We start from the raw sequence: 17251 nt of genomic DNA, 5'->3' as shown, positions 1-17251 counted from the left end.
ACACTATTTGCATAGATGATCTAGTTCACAATTTAATTTTTTAGATTTAAAGATAAAAAAGAAATGGCCAAGGGTAAGGATAGAGCAAATTCATGTCCCTTTGCATACTTAAGGGGCACCCAGTTCTCCATACCCTCAGATAACATGTTCGGACAACATGCTCAAACACTCCCAACTACACTAGGAACACAGCTATTGGCTGAAACAGCAGCAACAAAAAACCTCAACTAGCAGTGGCTTAAATAATAAAGACATGGAATTATCTCTCATAACAAGGTTCATCAAGTAGTTCAGTGATGCAATTTTCTGACATTCTCCTAGAGGCACAAGATGGCTGCTGAAGCTCCAGACATCACGTCTTCACCCAACCACTTCCAAAGGTAGGAAGTAGGGAATCATCCAGGATAAGTAGACTTTACTCATATGCCCACATTTTCTCATCAAGGGAAAAATATTTCCCAGAAAGTCCCCCAGCAGAGTCCCATTTACATCTAACTGGCCAGAACTGGGTCATTTAACCACCGCTAGCCACAAGGGAGGCTAGGAAAATATCTGCCCTTTTCAGCCTCTGTGTCAGGTGGACAAGGAAGGAGAGGGAGTATCCACTGGGCAGGAAACCACAATGCCTATCCCAACTCACCCCACCTGCAGGCAAGTCAAGTATATCTGCCCCACTGTGGATGCCTCCAAACTGTCCGGTAACCCAGGTCCCTCCTCACGTGAAAACTGGAGTCCACGCCACCCAGACCCAAAGTGAACTGTTGAGATGTGTCTGTTTCCTCCCCAAAATGCTGTAGGGTGCTCTGAATCACCCTTAACCCCCAGCCCCGAGCTCATGACCTGACAGAGTGACGAGGCTCACTTTGTCGACTCATGGTCACTGTCAGATGAAGGAGGTCAGCAAATCCTTTCTGCTGTCGTGGTCTGGGCAGTATGAACCCTGACATATGATGGGACCCCAATGCTAGGGGCCTAAGAAAAGGAAGAAGCTAATTGTGGGAGACCACAAGCCACTTACACACTGGTTCCAAACCAACTGGAAACTTGAGCATTGAAGGCTCAGAGGCTGCCCCCGTGGCCGTGGGCCACGGCAGCAAAGCCCCGAGAGGGAGGAGCACCGGCCGACAGTCTGCCAGACGGTGAGTGTCAGGCACTTAAAAGACAACGGCCCTGGAGACAGGGCCTCTGTGGTGCTGTTTGGCACAGTCCCCACCAGTCCACACTGCTTCTCCAACACCGAGGCCAAGGGTCGATGGCTGTTTATCATCATGTTCACCTGGCTCTTCCTAACCCTTGGCCGCTTCCCAAATTTGGGGCCCCTGGCTAGCCTCGCAGGCGACTTCAGTCCCGGACCCTTAGACTGAGGCCCTGAAGCCAGTCCAGTCTCCTGTCGGCGGTGAAGGCAGCGAGTCTACCTTCGCATCGACGCCTCCATCCCTGTGTGGCGTTGCTGTGTGAGCGATTGGAGTCAAAGACTCCACGTCTGCTCCCAAACAGATGAAAATCAGCCCCACCGTCTCGCTGGGCGTTGGCGACCCCGTCTGCACAGTGAGGGTGACGTGCAAAATGGCCAGACGGGGTGCCATCCTTGTGCGGCGGCTCAAACGTCGCCCTGGCGATTACTCCGAAGTGCTGCTGGTCGTGACTATTGTTACCTGGTGTGTCGCTCCAGGAAGCCTGAGCACTGACTTACAATCACAAAATTAGGGAATGAAATGAAACCTGGAGGAAGCCACGAAGGTGATGCACTTGGCAGCATTTCTGAAGTGACCAGCGCTCATCTGAAGCCGGCAGCGCGCCAGCCAGTGTTGTACTTTACACAGACTGATCCACTTAATCCCCACAAAACCCCAGGGGCAGGGCGCTAGTGTCCCCATTTCGATGGGAAGTGACGGCCAGCGCCTGCGAGACTCCCGGGGCCTCGCCTCCTGCTCCCCGCACCCTTGCGCAGACCCCCTTCCCACTGAATCGGAGAGGACCTGTGTGACCTAGAGAAAACCGCAGAAGCGACAGTGCGTGACTTCCGAGGCCAGGTCACAAAGGCATTGAGCTTCTGATTTGGCTTTGAACCGCTTGCTCTGGGGGAAGGCAGCCGCCAGGCAGGGAGGACTCTCAAGCAGCCCGAGGCGGCGAGGCGCGTGTGGACAGGAGCCCCACCTTGGCGGCCAGTGAGCTCGTCTTTGCAGACGCCCAGCCCCAGGCGAGGTGACTGCAGCCGCGACCCACACCCGCTGCCGTCTCAGAAGAGACCCCAGCCTAGAAACACCCACCAATCTGCTCCCAAACTCCTGACCCACAGAACCCATAAGAGAAATCAATCATTATTGTTGCTTCAAACCACTAACTTTTGAAGCAATTTGTTAGGCGGCAATAGGTCACCGCTACTGGTGGTAAAACTCAGGGAGGGGACAGAAGTTAAATAATTTGCCCAGTGTCACACAACTAACAAGTAGTGGAGCCGGGAGTTGAACCCAGGCCATCTGTGCTGGAGTCCACGCAGCCAGAAACCCCGCGGAACGGCCCTTCCGGCGCTCGCCAGACGGTGTGGTTTGTTTGCTGGATCTCCCTTGTACCGATGCCCGCTCTCTGCTCCAGGTTTTGCCCGAGAGAACTCATGCCATTCCCCGACAACTCTGGCAAACAGGCATTATTCTCTCCATCTCACTGTTTCTGCTAAAATGTAATTAACCAAGTAACACATCAATACATTTGTCCTCCCGGAAAATTCAAGTAGTAGATAAGGCCCCTAAACCTCAGAAAACTCCGACTGCCATGTCCAGGTGCCTCTCCAAGCCGACAGCATAGTGTAGGGCCTCCCTTTCTAGACCCTTTCTCCAGTCGTTGACCTTCATGTTTCTGTCCCGAAAAGAGTATCCAGCAGAGCAAGTACAAGATTAAGTCTCACAAAATAATGTCAAGCAAAACACCAGTCACGACAAAATACACCGCGTGATCCCCTCAGTGTAAACGCAAACACGGGCAGAATCACACAGAGCGCTCGGGGCTGCGGTGACCAGGTTCCGTTGGCACTTCAGAGGGCCTTACACAAGGTCGTCCTGAGATAAGTCAGCGTCCTCTTCCCCGCCCCTCCGTGTATAGTTCTAAACCGTAAAAGGCCTTGTTTAAGAAAACATACATGTTCTCTGCTTTTGTTATGTCACATTTATTGTTCTATTTTCTAAACACGGCTTTTATTCACTTGCCAATAATTCCACCCACTTGCCACCTGTAGACACACTGCATTTTTTAAAAGATTTTATTTGTTTAATTTTAGAGAGAAGGAAGGGAGGGAGGAAGAGAGGGGGAGAAACATCAGTGTGTGGTTGCCTCTCCTGTGCCCCCAACTGGGGACCCGGCCCGAAACCCAGGCATGTGCCCTGACTGGGAATCGAACTGGCGACCCCTTGGTTCACAGCTCGCGCTCAATCCGCTGAGCTATGCCAGCCAGGGCCACTTCATTCTTTTTAACAGCTGCAGTGTATTCTACACAGCTGATGTTCCACAGCTTATTTAGCTCCCTCTACTGATGAACTGTTTATTTGTTTGCAATGCGAACAAGAGTGCGATGAACACTTTTGTGTGCACATGCATATACCTCTGGGTGTGTCCCCAGCAGTTGCTGTGGCCAATAAAACTTTTTTGACTTCCAGGCAAGATGGAGACATAGGTAAACACGTTTCGCCTCCTCGCACAACTACAGAAAAAATTACGTCTAGAGTACAAAAGAAGTACCACCAAGAACCATCAGAACACCGAGTTGTGTGGAAGTCCGACAACCAAGGTTTAGAGAAGACGCGGTCATCGAGGCAGGTGGGAGAGGTGGAGCTTCAGATAGAGGGAGACAGGTGCAGAGAGGCACGGAGCCACGGGCGGAGCTGTGGGCGTGTCCTGGAGAGGCGGCAGAATGGGCAGTTCCACCCCACATGTGGTGGATAAAAATTGGGGGCGGGGTACCTTGGGAGTGAGGGATCCCAGCCCCAAACCAGACCACCCAGCAGCCAGGATTCCAGCGCCAGGAAGATAAGTTCCCATAACCTCTGGGTGTAAAAACCAGTGGGTGTTGGGGCAGGAGAAACTGCCATGTTATCAAGGAGACTCATCTTAAAGGGCCCACAAGGATTTAGGACCTATGCCGACCCACCCACTCTGGGATGCAGCACCAGGGCAACGGCTGGAAGGGCGCCAGGGGCCTTGGGGGAGGAACTGAAGTGACTGGCAACAGGGTGAGTGGGGGAAGGCAGCTTCCTCCTGGACTAACCTCCAGAAGCCAGGCAGTGGCACCGTCTCCTCTCTGAGCCCTACCTCTACACAGAGCCACAGAGCAGAGGAATGGGCTGCCCCACCCTGGCGATCACCTAAGGCCCCACACCACACAATTTACAGGTGCCTTTTCTATAATAGGCCACGCTACTAAGACAGGGAGTCGAAGCAGCTCTACCTAGTACACAGAAATAAGCCCGGGCTGCCAAATTGAGGAGGAAAAGAAATATGGCCCAATTTTAAGAACAGAACAAAATTCCAGCAAAAGAATTACATGAAATGGAGATAACCAACCTATCAGATGCAGAGTCCAAAACACTGGTTATCGGGATACTCAAAAAACTCATTGAGTAGGGCAACAGCATGAAAAGGGCCCAGGCAGAAATGAAGGTTACCCTCAGAGAAATAAAGAAAAAGCTACAGGGAAGCAACATTGGAGTGGATGAAACTGAGTATCAAATCAACGGTTTGGAACATAAAGAAGAAAAAAGCATTCAATCTGAACAGCAAGAAGAAAAAAATAAATTAAAAAAAAACAAGGATAGAATAAGAAGCCTCTGGGACATCCCCAAACGTACCAACATCTGAATCACAGGGGTGCAAGAAGGAGAAGAGGAAGAGCAAGAAATTGAAAACTTGTTTGAAAACATAATGAAAGGAAACTTCCCTAATTTGGTGAAAGAAATAGACATACAAGTCCAGGAAGCACAGAGAGTCCCAAGCAAGTTGGACCCAAAGAGGCTCACACCAAGATACATCATAATTAAAATGCCAAAGGTTAAAGAGAAAGAGAAAATCTTAAAATCAGCTAGAAAATAGCCAAGAGATAACTACAAAGGAGTTCCCATAAGACTGTGAGTTGATTTCTTAAAAGAAACTTTGCAGGCTAGAAGGGACTGGCAAGAAATATTCAAAGTGATGACAAGCAGGGACCTACAGCCAAGATTGCTCTATCCAGCAAAGGTATTGTTTAGAATGGAAGGGCAGATAAAGTGCTTCCCAGATAAGGTCAAGTTAAAGGAGTTCGTCATCACCAAGCCCTTATTACATGAAATGTTAAAGGGGCTTATTTAAGAAAAAAGAAGAGCAAAACTATGAACAATAAAATGGCAACAAATTCACAATTATCGACAACTGAATTTTACAAAATAAACCAAGCAAAAAACTAGAACGAGCAGAATCACAGAAATGAAAATCACATGGAGGGTTACAGAGGGAAGGGGGAAAGGGGAGAGTGGGGGAAAAGGTACAGGGAATAAGAAGCATAAAAGGTCAGTAAAAGTAGACAGGGGGAGGTTAAGAGTTGTATAGGAAATGGAGAAGCCAAAGAACTTATAATGCACAACACACAGACATAAACTAAGGCGGGGTGGACTGCTGGAGGGAGGGGGGTACCGGGTGGCCTGGGGCAAAGGCAGAAAAATGGGGACAACTGTGATAGCATAATCAATAAAATATGTTTTTTAAAATAACAATAAAAAGTATAGTGAACCTGTATTTTTTAATTGCTGTGGCAAAAGGTATGAACATTTCAAGTTTTAATAAACAGTGCCAAATGTTGTCCATTGTGGTTACACGCCAGCAGGACACAAAGATCCCCGTGTTTCCACATCCTTGCCCACTTGTGACATCATCCAAGTGTTCCTTGTTGTTCCTTCAGCCTCGTTCCCCGCCCACGACTGTCACAGATGAAGAAAAAGGCTCAGAGACCTTAAGCAATCTGCCTGATATCACACAGCAAGAAAGTAGCAGCAAGAAAACTTAAATTCATTTAAAAAAAAAGATTTGAATTCAGATCTGTTGTGTACGAACCTCAGCTCTCGCCTAGAGATGGGGTTTTGCTCCTTGAAGAACAGGTGCTCCTGAGATACACGGGAGATTCCCCCACTGAGGCGCGGAAGGCAACTGAGGTGCGCGGAGCCTGGCCCAGGGGCTGCAGGTCGACCGCCAGCTGCAGGGAAGTCATCAGGGAAGAAACGAAATGGAATCTACGGTGGTGCTGCTGCGACTCTGGTGTAAATTAGATCAACGCACTTCGACCTGATGCATTTAGAGCAAGGGCACTCGGGGTTCTCAGCTGCTCCGGAGCAAAGAGCCACTGGGAGTGAAAACTAAAACAATCTATGAGCTACGCAACACTATAATGAGTGATAACGGCCCGAAAGTGCAGGGGAGAAGGTTGGAAAAGCAGCCGAGAGCCCATCGCAAGGGCGGTCTGAGGGCCGGTGGCAGGAGACAGAGCAGTGTGGCCGGTGGGCAGGGCGCACAGTGGGAGGGGCCTGGGCCGAAGCGCCTCCCACGCCCGCTGGCTGGGTGACCTTCAACAGGTTCCGGAGGCTCGAAGAGATTCGGTTTCCTCGGCTGTGAAATAGGAGTGAACAGGACAGGCTGCCTCACAGGCCGTTACGAGGGTTAAATGGGATGCAGACGAGACAGGATCTGGGGTGCCAAGCACAGCTTTTGGGCCGAGTGCAAACGGCCCTGGCTGTGAGTGGGGCTGCCGGCAAGCCCTCCTCCGTGTCGGAGGCGAGGCTTCCTCAGGTCTGCCCAAACCCCCAGGTGCCGCAGTGCCCTGGCAGCACCGGGCACAGGGCTGGGGCCTCGCAAAGGGGAGTGTTATGGTCACGGCAGCCGGACGGCCCGCTGGGGGGGTTCAGGCCATCCTGACCGTGACTGTGGCGAGCAACCCTCTCCAGAGCCCAGAGGAAGCCCCACGCAAGGGTCCCCACAGCAGGCCTCGGAGGACTGAACAGAGTGAGCACGGCCCTGCCCTGGCCTGTGTGGGGGAAGCCTGGAGGCTCTGGGGAGAGAAAATGAAGCGGGAGTCACAGTGTTCTGTGCCTACCAAGGAGCTGCCTTGTACCAACGGCAGGGCCACCCCCTCAGGGAAGGAGGCAAGGGCCGCTGGCCCTTCCCACAGAGAGGAGGATGGGAGCCCTGCCTCCAGAGGGCCGTCCCTGTGCACAACCCCGGCCGCTCTTTCTGCCTTAAATGCTGTCTATTTCACCAGTCTCAGCTGTCCTCCCAAGCCCAGTTCCAAAGCCACCGTCTCCAGAAAAATCTGCCCTGGTTTCCCAGCCCCCACCCTCAGCCCAGGCGAGAAGGGCTGGCTGTATCTTAATCATGCTTGTAACCAACCCCCAGCAACCGAACACAACTGGCTTTCTGTGTGTCTGATAAATGAATGAATAAGTGGGTGAGAGACAGGCCTTTGCCTAGGACCCTATGAAACAGTGGGAACCCCCATTCCCATCTGTGCTTTTATAATTAGGACCAGCAAGGTCTGAACTCAGAGAACAGCGGGTTAGGACAGGAGAAGGCTGACAGTTGGGCATGACATGCCTGTCATTCTGATGACCCCAGGGACCACAACAGGAGTAAAAAGTGACCTGCAGCCAAGGCGGAGAAATGCCATGGCAGGCACTGGCTGGAGGATAATGAGCTCAGGGAAGAATGCTAGCACGCTATGCAAGGAGCGTCTCTAGCGCGCTCCAGTCTCACTGGGCGACCTGCACTGGAGGCTCAGCTTCTATTCCAGTCCAGGGTCGCTTTTAAAGAAACAAATCAGACAAACATGGCACCCCAGGTCTAAGGCGAGCCCCAGGTTTGGCCACGCCGAACCCCCCTTCGTCCTGGCCCTGGGTCTGCCAGGGCACTGGTCCTGCTGCACCTTCACCGTCTGCACGCTGACCTCCAGCCCCTTCGGCTGTGAGCACTTCCAGGGCTGTGAGCACTTCGGGGGCAGGGACTGGGTCCTGCGGGATCTTGCAGCTCCTGCACGTTGCAGGAGAGCTCGGGCAGGATCCCCTGTAACGCCGCCGTCTGTGATCGATCTTCGCTGCAGAACTGACTGTGAGTCCAGGAACCTCAGCAGCTTTCGGCACCAAACAGCTGTTTCCTGTTCCTGTCACACCAGGGCAGCAGGTTGGCTGCAGCGCATCTGGGGTCAGCTGGCCTTGGCCGTGCAGGGCCCCACGTGTCCCCTCCCTCTGGGACCAGGCAGCAGTAATGTCGGCTCCTGGGGCCCTGTGTTCCGGTGATGGAGGGCGAAGCTAGAGGAGGGCGGAGGCTCACCATGCCCAGATATGGCCCGTCACAGGTGGCGTCCCCATGGCCAACGCATGTCACATAACCAAATCCAGTCGGTGGAGGCAGGAAGTACCCACAGCCTCCCAGGACACGTGGCAATGGTGGGAGGAAATGAAGAATTGTGAACGAACAGTACCATCTATCATAGTATGTCGCTGGTTGCCCTCCAGCCTGTTCTCTCCCCTATTCTAGAAACATATTCCATGTGGTTTGAGCCGGCCTAACCATCGCCCCACTGGGTAGGCACATGATCCAGGGGTATCCAAACTTTTGGTGTCTCTGGGCGACACATTAAATATACAGACACTAACAAAAACTGAGGAGCAAAAGATAAGTTTTAAGTAAATTTATGATTTTGTGTTGGGCTGCATTCATAGCCACCCTGGGCCGCATGCAGCCCTTGGGCTCCAGGTTGGACTCCCCCGATAGACCAACCAATCAGAGCACCCCATTCACAACCCCCCAGGCATGGCAACGGGTTCAGGAATGGACATGTGACATAAACAAGCCAATGAGAGCCTTCCCTGAGACCTGCCTGCCAGAGCTACCAGGGTTGCCTGGCAGGTGAGTGTGAGTGCAGGGCCAATAAGCAGCACATCGTCCCCCGCAGAAAGCAACCCGGGCAGCGCGGCAGCAGTGATGGGACTGTCCGGCACTGCCCGCCAACATGCGGGATGCGGCTGGAGCAGATGAGTCTGGAACTGAAGTCTAAATTTTATTGTTGTTCCTTTACATTCAGTCTACGGCCCCATGTGGCTAGTGACTATCATATGGATGCAGTCGATATGGGGGGGGGGGGTCTGTGTAAGACATGAAAGACTGTCCTGTGACATGCCGGGGCCCTGCGTCCAGTCGAACCTGATGCCACCTAGATGTTGTCATGTATAAGAGTAAATAATTTCCTTTTCATTGCTTAAACTAGCAGGGTCTCCATCATTATAAGTGGGAGAAATCTCAATTCATGTAACCAGCACAGTTACCACCTCTATTTACTTTGTCCTGCTGTGTGCCAGGCATTCGGCTGAGGAACATACACCATCTTACGGATCTTTCCAAATTAGCCATAAGCACCTTGGGAGTCCGCACAGCCGGGGCTCGAACCCCCGCCTCACCGACTGCTGGCTGTGATGCCGGGTGGGTGCTCTGGCTGCCTCAGCTCTCTTGCCGGTGCCGTGGGGATGACGGCAGCCCTGACCTTGCAGGCGGCGGATGCCATCCAAGTTACTGCTTGTGGGCTGCCTGCAAGAGGCAAATGCTCCCAGTGCTGACTGTTTTTTATGATTTTCTTCCCAATTCTGAAGGTGGGTGAACGAGGCTCACAGAGTGGCGAAGGTAAAGGGCCACGAAGCTGGGATTGGAACGGCCGGAATGATCCCCAGTGCGAGCCCTTTGTTTTGTTTGTGGCTTTTAAACTCTGTCGTAGTCGTGACGAGAGTAGCGTCAGCAGGGTTGGCACGCACTGCATGGCCGAGACCCAAATCCTGGGCAGTTCTGCTTCAGAGCTCAGGCTTTTAACTCTCGGAGGAAGAAAATGATGCTGTGTTTAATGCTTCCCCTGTCCTTCTGTTAATACCAAGGAGGGAGCCTCAGCTTGGTGCTGCTATGTCTTAAATGCCTCCCTAGCTCTTGCGCAGAGAGAACAAGCCTCAGGCTCAGGGAAAGCCATCCTTTCCAGAGGGGATTTAACAGGCCATAGGCTTGACTTCTGCACTACATGGTCCAGGAAGATGCGGCAACTTCCTCTCTCTAGAGGTGCTATGGCTCCCTGTAGCCAGAAGGGCAGCGGTTAGAGAAGGAAGGCCTCAGCATCAGGGAGCTCCTGGAGCCTGCGGAGGGGACTGGCTGTCAGCCAGGCTCTCATTCTTGCCCGGGCAACTTTCAGAGGGTGGCGGGTGGCAGGGCACAGGGAGACCAGCAGCCTTCTGTGACATCACTGGATGTCACGCAGCCCAAATCAGCTGATGGACAGACTCTCACCTCGGGGAATGGAGTTGCACAAAGCACCTTGCCTCACGGTGTGTGATCAGGAGTCCAGGGCCTGTATCTGAGTTTCTTCTGCACCGGGTCCAAGCAGAGGGTCCTTGGCAGTTCCCTGCCCTCTCTGGCCCTCAGTGTCCTCACCGGAGGAACAGAGATAACAATACCTGCCTCCAGAGAATGGCCCTGAGGAACAAGTGAGATGGTGCGTGAGCAAGCGCTGTGTGAGAACTGAGCAAACGTGAATGGCCCCTCTGACAGCGCTTGAGTGTGAGCGCATTGCACGCAAGTGGGAGTCGTGGGCACGGAGGGAGCACCCGACACTGGGGTGAGGTGCGTCATCTGCGCTCCTCTGAACTGCCTCTGTTTCCGTGCCTCTCTCACCATCCCTTGTTCTTCCCAGGCAGGGATCTTCCATCCGCCTGGGGAGCCTATCACAGCACGGGCATCAACAAGTATTTGTTGTGTGGGTGGATTATGGATGATGGATAGATGGATACTGGGTGGGTACGTGGGTGGATGGATGGATGGATGGATGGATGATGGATGGAGGTGAGGTGGATGGATGACGGATGAAGCACTGAGGGGTGATGGATATGTAGTGGGCGGGTGAAAGATGGATGGATGAATGGTTAGATAACGGATGAGGGGTGATGGACTGATGGGTGGTGGATATGTAAAGATCGAATATATGGACGGAGGATGGATGGCTGATGAATCCAAGCGCAGATGAAGACGCAGGTCCTGGCTGGGTCAGAATCTCTCTCTGGCACTAGAATCCCAGCTACCCCAAACTCTCAAACCACAAGGATCCTGTGGTTTGAGACCAGGTGCGTGCACACGTGTGTGACTGGTTGTGCTATCCTGAAGAAAAATTTTGCAGAGAATGTGGGTTGTGGGGGGAAAGTTCAAATAAAAATGTACTTTTAAAACAACTTCCCGAGTCTGCCCTCTGCATGCCTGCATGCTCCCCGATCCCTTCCACCAGTTACACTCCCAACCTGCGTCAGGGAGGGTCCGGGTCAGGGTGAGGCCGGTCAGGGGGAAAGGTCACAGGAAGGGCCTCCCCGGGCCCCTCGGCACAACACAGCAAATGGTCGGAACGAGAGCGCTCCAGCCGACCCGTCGGCAGAATGCTCCGTTAGCAGGAGTGGCCGTTCTCCAGGCGCCTGCTTAGGATGGGTTGGTTTTGGATTTGTCTGCCATACCCTCCTTCCCTCGGGGCCTCAGAGATGGGAGCCAGGCAGTAATTTCTCCACTGATAGGCAGTAACCTCATGGAGTCTAACTTGCAGCCCCTTTCTCTAACCTCACTAACGGAAGCAGGAGGGCAGGGAGACTAACCATGGTTACAAGGGATCCAGGGGGCTTCATCCAGGATGCTTTGAGAGGGTTGGCTGTCAGCTGAGGCCGCAAGGACAAGAACACCCTAAGTCTCAGAGCGGCTTGCCTGCCCCGTGCATGCTGCCCCGTTCACTGGTGAACGTGATTACGGCAACGTATGCCTGCTTCTCTGTGCACTGTGGAGGCAGAGAACGGCAGCGTGCCGGTCACTGAGGGGGCAGCCTCGCACAACCTGGAACAAAGAGGAAGAAGGAGTTTTCCAGGAGGACCAGGTGGGGGGCATCTCAGAAGAAAACTGCTCGTGAAAGACACAGAGGCAGGATGAAGCTAGCACAACCAGTCACACACGTGTGCACGCACCTGGTCTCAAACCACAGGATCCTTGTGGTTTGAGAGTTTGGGGTAGCTGGGATTCTAGTGCCAGAGAGAGATTCTGACCCAGCCAGGACCTGCGTCTTCATCTGCGCTTGGATTCATCAGCCATCCATCCTCCGTCCATATATTCGATCTTTACATATCCACCACCCATCAGTCCATCACCCCTCATCTGTTATCTAGATGGAGGAGCAAGGGCTTCGGCTGTGCTTCCACCAGTCCGGCACCGGGGCCCCCTCCGCGAGCAGTGGCTTGCCTCTCCCCCTTGGGGACTTCACTCTCAGTTGGGGAGGCTCTGCTGAGACTGAGCCCACCCCCAGCGCCAGCAGGGAGCCAAGGACCCAGGCCCACCCTGGGGAGCCACGGGCATCACAGTGACAAGCTTAGGGACCCCAAGTGACCCAACCCTGACTAATGAACCCTCCCTGGGAGGGCCAAACAGGGCGGGGGATGCAAGCTCGGGCTTCCACATGAAGAGGGCTGCCAGGGAGTCAGACCAACAGAGGAGGCAGAACTCGGAAAGGTAGGAACAAACACAGCCAGAAGCAGAATGCAAGAGAAAGGGCTGTGGAGAGAAGGAGGGAGGCACTGAAAAAGAAATGGGGGGGGGGCCGGCGGGGGGCTCAGCCTGGCCCTTTCCCAGGCCGAGACTGTGCCTGTGACCTGAGCTCACCACTGCCTTTCCCAGGCGGGATGTCCAAGAGCTCAAGGCCCCTCTAGGCTGAAAATGGACGTGTTCATTTGTCCATTTATGAGAAGCTTGACCTTAATTTCCTGCCTCCTTTAAGATCCCAGATTCTTTATGGCAAAGCTGATGGGGCCCGAGAGATAAGTTCAGTTCTGACCCCACTGGTGCTCCATAAATAGCTGCCCGATGAGTTAGCTGATGCTGCCTTATGTAGATGTTAACGTATATACAAGACTCGCTTTCTGGCTGTGCTGAGAGCCGTTTCTGGCGGACACGCACTCCGCGCCAGTTTCCAAAGAGCAGCGGCTCCAGGACGGCGCGCGTTTCCCAATCCCACACCTGGCCGTCCACGGGGAAGCATCCTGTCCTGGGGCTTTTGAGCTTCGGCAGGAATTATATCCCTGCCAGAAAGGAAAATAACCCAAAAATAGAGAAAATTGGGATTTGTAATGAAAACAGGACTCAAATTCATTATAGCAAGATCAGAGGGAGCCGGGCCTCATGGGAGTTCAGGAGACGCAGGCAGGGAAGAGACAGCCGGCTGTTTTCCGGGGCTTCCCCTGCAGTGACCGCCCGGACTTCCAGGGTGGAAGTGGCTGGAGATGCACGAATGTGACCGGAAAACCAGAAAGGCTTTTCTCCTTAATTTGGGTCTCTGTCTGATTTTTATTCTCACCCCAGATTAGGTAAAGCAACTAAAACAAGTAAGAAAGTTCCTGGAATCCAAATACAAGCAGCCACACAAGGTCTTCAAATTCACCAAAGGCCATGTTTGCTTTGGAAAATCAGAAAATTACAAAATAAATAACGAAAGTAAATGGGGACACCCAGAGTGAAGCCAGCGGACTCCCACGCTGACCCTGGGCTGAGCGCTCCCTCGGCGGGTCCAACCCTTGTCCGCAGCTGGGCACTGCCTCTGGGCTGCCACTCAGACCCAGCAAACTTGACCAGCCAGGCGGGAACTCCCTTCTCACCAAATAGGCAAAAACCCGCTCTCGCTTCAACTGCCCCCCACTTTTGGTAATGGGTACAACCATCAGTTCAGGATAAAAGGCTAGAAGTCATCCTCAGAGACTCTCTTCCCTGATTCCATATTCCATTTGCCAGCAGATCCCACTGGCTCTGCCTTCTAACTGTATCCTGAGTCCACTCATTTCTCTCCATTCCCCTCAAGGCCAAGCCACCACCATCTCTCACCCGAAGCAACACCTGTTAGCCCTCCTATTTCTGACTCTATCCATCCTCCTCTTATCAGTCCTAATGCCGTTTTGTTCAATGCAAATCATGTCCTATCACTCCCCTGCTTAAAAGCACTCAAAGCTATCCCAGGGTGTTAGAATAAAGTCCAAGTCCTATCCCACAGCCAAAAAGGCTCTGCACGGTGAGGCCTCTCCTGAGCAATTTGACCTCTCTCTGTATCCTCCCCCTCTCTCTTTGTAACAGCCCCACTGGTCTCCTTAGAGTTCTTCAAAGCTGCCTATCAATTCCTACCCCAGGGCCTTTGCACGTGCTTCCTCTCCTTCCCGTTCCACTATTACCACCCTTTAGGCGTCCACTCAACTGCCGTCTCCTCAGGGAGGCCGCACCCACGTCCCCCCACCTAAAGGCCTTCTGCTCCCACAGGCAGAACAGAGGGCGGATGTGACACCGGATACAGACACAGGTGCGATGATACTTGAAAACCGTTCCCCGCGGCTGCCTCTGGCGGAGGGGTAGGTGGCTGGCAACAGGGAAGCTTTTCACTGTGCATCGCTGTATGCCTTTGAATTTGAAATCCCACGAATATATTACTATTCCAAAAATGTTTAAATCGAGTCAAATAAAATAATGAAGGAAAAGAGGGGAGAGATAAAGAGAAAGGAAAAGAGGGAGAGAAGAGAGGTAGTGAGAGGGAAGGGGGAAAGGCGGGGAGAGAGAGAGAAACACTTTTGGGAAATTATGCTGAGGAAATAATCCCACAAACAAAAATGTTCTATTCGAACAGTAACCATGTGGTGTTAAACTACACGGATCCAAGGAAATAAATGCCCAGCCACCCGGGCACGACTCAGGGAGCAGTGCTTTGCGAATAGGACAGAGAGGCATGAAGTCGCTGATAATGACCATGATAAAGACTGTAAAAATGTGGAGAGGTGTTTCTGACAATAATTAATGGGGAAGCGGAGACTATAAAGTACGTGAAGAGTGAGCACAGTGTAGTAGAGAATGGTTGAGAAGGTCGGTAGCTCTCTCCGCCTTCAGGGAACCCACATGCGAAAGGCGTCGATGACATCCAGTCTCGGCAAGGCCGGTCTTCGAGCTCGGAGCCTGAGGTTCCAAGGGCACCCTCGCAGGGCGGGGGTGGCAGCCAAGGCAACTGACAGGCCAGGGCGAGGACTGCAGGGGGTCTTGGCGGGGGCCACAGCAGGCCGGCTGGGCCCAGCACTGGTGCCGTGGCGCTGGGTCGCGGTGCTGTGGGCCTGTGCTGAGCGCCCCGAGGCGCTGGGCGGCCCCTCTGGCCCCGCCCACTGGGTGCCAGCAGCAGACTACCCCCAGTCAAGGCACACAGGACAGGTCTCCAGCCGCCAGCTGCCTCCTGAGGGACAGAACTGCCCGCCCCGCATCGAGAGCCCCTACACTAGGCAAAGTGCCCACTTCTCTGACTGCCGGTTGGTTCGCCTGTAAAATGGGAGTGTGCCCGCAATGAGATCAACTCTCTCCTCTCCAATGCACACACTAATTACAGCTATAATTTTTAAGACTATATCTGTTAAAATGGTTTTTATGGCACCTTTTAAATTACGATAAATTAGACGAGGATCCTTCTCCCAGGGGAACCCCAGTTGCTAGCTTTCCGCTGGCATGTCGCAGTGGCCGTGACTGTCTGTCACGCACTCACCGCTCACGCGGACGGGCTGGCCTCACCGCACACGTGGGCCGCCACCCAGGGGCTTCTGGGGCCACAGGTGATTCATAAACTACAACAGCTGTGCCACCGCATGATCACAGCCCCAGTTTCCACTCCGGGTCTTTGTTGTTTAATAGCAGCTCAAACAATAAATTGCTTTAACATTTTATTCAGGCTTTTCCAGAGACTAAAAATGTCGGCCTAGAATTAGAGATTTCCTCACCCAACTCCTCATTCTGCAGGTGGGAAGCTGCGCTCCCTCCGCCCCAGGGAAAGCGACCTGCCTGCAGACTCACAGCTCGTCGTAAGGAGAAAGCTGGGGTGACAGAGAGTTCTCCCGGTTCATGGGGCCACCTCATTGCCACCAGGCCACACTCCCTTGGGAAAACACCATCGATCGGTGTAGGATTCATTTGGGTCAGCAAACTAAGCACTCCTGGCCAACAGCTAAGCATCTGAGTGGGCTCTGGTGTTTGGAATTAGCCTGAGAATGAGGCTGGAGTGGGTGGTTTAGGGAAAAAAAAAAGCTTGAAAAAAGTTATTCTTCCTCCACATCCACCCACCTCCAAACTTCCCCCATCACCTGCAGGATAACAAGGCCTGGGAGTGTAGCATCTCTCGAGTGGGCAACCTGGGCAAAATGCTCTAACGATTCCCAGCATCCAGGGCAGACTCTGCCCAGCTCCCCACCAGCAGTCATCCAGGCCCTCCCTACCTAACTAACCCTGTTCAGGGAACTCACTGCCAATTCCTAACGCCCACCTACCCCACGAGCCCCTGGCTCCCTGCAGCCCCAGCACATGCTCAGCTGGCACCCAGGACAGGGCAGGAGTGAGCAGCGCCCTCAGTTGGTGGGCAAGAGCCCGACTCCCTCACATTTCAGGGGCATCTCCTAGAGTGTTCAGTGGGCATCCACAGTGCCCACAGGTGACCTGCTCAGGAACACACATCTCACTGGCCACTCTTCTACCCCATCTGCTGCCCCCCGCCTCTACCAGGACTTGCTGGAATCCCCTCCCAGATAAACAGCCAGCCATCAAATCCTCAAGTCCTCATTTCAGAGCCAGATTCTGGGAGACCGTGAAGGCGGCAGCCCCGCAGCCAAGGCTGGTTTGAACGAAGTTTCCTTCCATTGGGTCTCTTCAGAGCTCCTTCCCTCTGAGAGTGACTTGGGTCCCACAGGACAAGTCAGGACCCTTTAGCCCTACAGAAGCCTTTCAAACATTTCAAGACAGCTCCCGGGTGCCCCCAGGCCACTCCCCCACCCCTCCCACTCTCTCTCTCTCTCTCTCTCTCTCTCTCAATGCTTCTGCACACATCTAAACCACCCCTCCTCCACTGTTAAGTACAGTTCTCACTGTGCGTAGGAGTCACAGGCCAGGTTTATATTCCCTAGAAGAGTGTGCACCAGATAAGGGTAGAATTTCTCTCTGTATCTTTCTTTTAAAAACAATATTTTACTTATTTATTTTTAGAGAGAGGGGAGGGAGAAAGAGAGGGAGAGAAACATCAGTGTGGGTTTGCCTCTCATGTGGCCCCCACTGGGGACCTGGCCCACAACCCAGGCATGTGCTCTGATTGGGAATCAAACTGGCAACCCTTTGGTTCGAAGCCCACACTCAATCCACTGAG

At 53.2% G+C, this 17251-nt stretch overlaps 1 protein-coding gene across 2 annotated transcripts in view; it reads right to left on the bottom strand.

Moving 5' to 3' along the window:
- GSG1L (GSG1 like) overlaps window positions 1-17251 on the bottom strand; it is a 205640-nt gene that overhangs the window by 169065 nt on the left and 19324 nt on the right. The window contains exon 1 of one of the 2 annotated variants that reach the window (XM_053671470.1): window positions 6073-6125. The exons of the other annotated variant lie outside the window; for it this stretch is intronic. The gene's annotated coding sequence lies outside the window, so the exon portion shown is untranslated. Of the gene's footprint in view, window positions 1-6072; window positions 6126-17251 lie in introns of those variants that run through there. 2 annotated transcript variants of the gene reach the window in all.

Source organism: Artibeus jamaicensis, unplaced genomic scaffold (genome assembly GCF_021234435.1).
Source record: "Artibeus jamaicensis isolate MK-2021 breed Jamaican fruit bat unplaced genomic scaffold, CSHL_Jam_final contig_700, whole genome shotgun sequence".
Lineage (NCBI taxonomy): Eukaryota > Metazoa > Chordata > Mammalia > Chiroptera > Phyllostomidae > Artibeus > Artibeus jamaicensis.
This window is presented reverse-complemented; position numbering and strand designations above follow the sequence as displayed.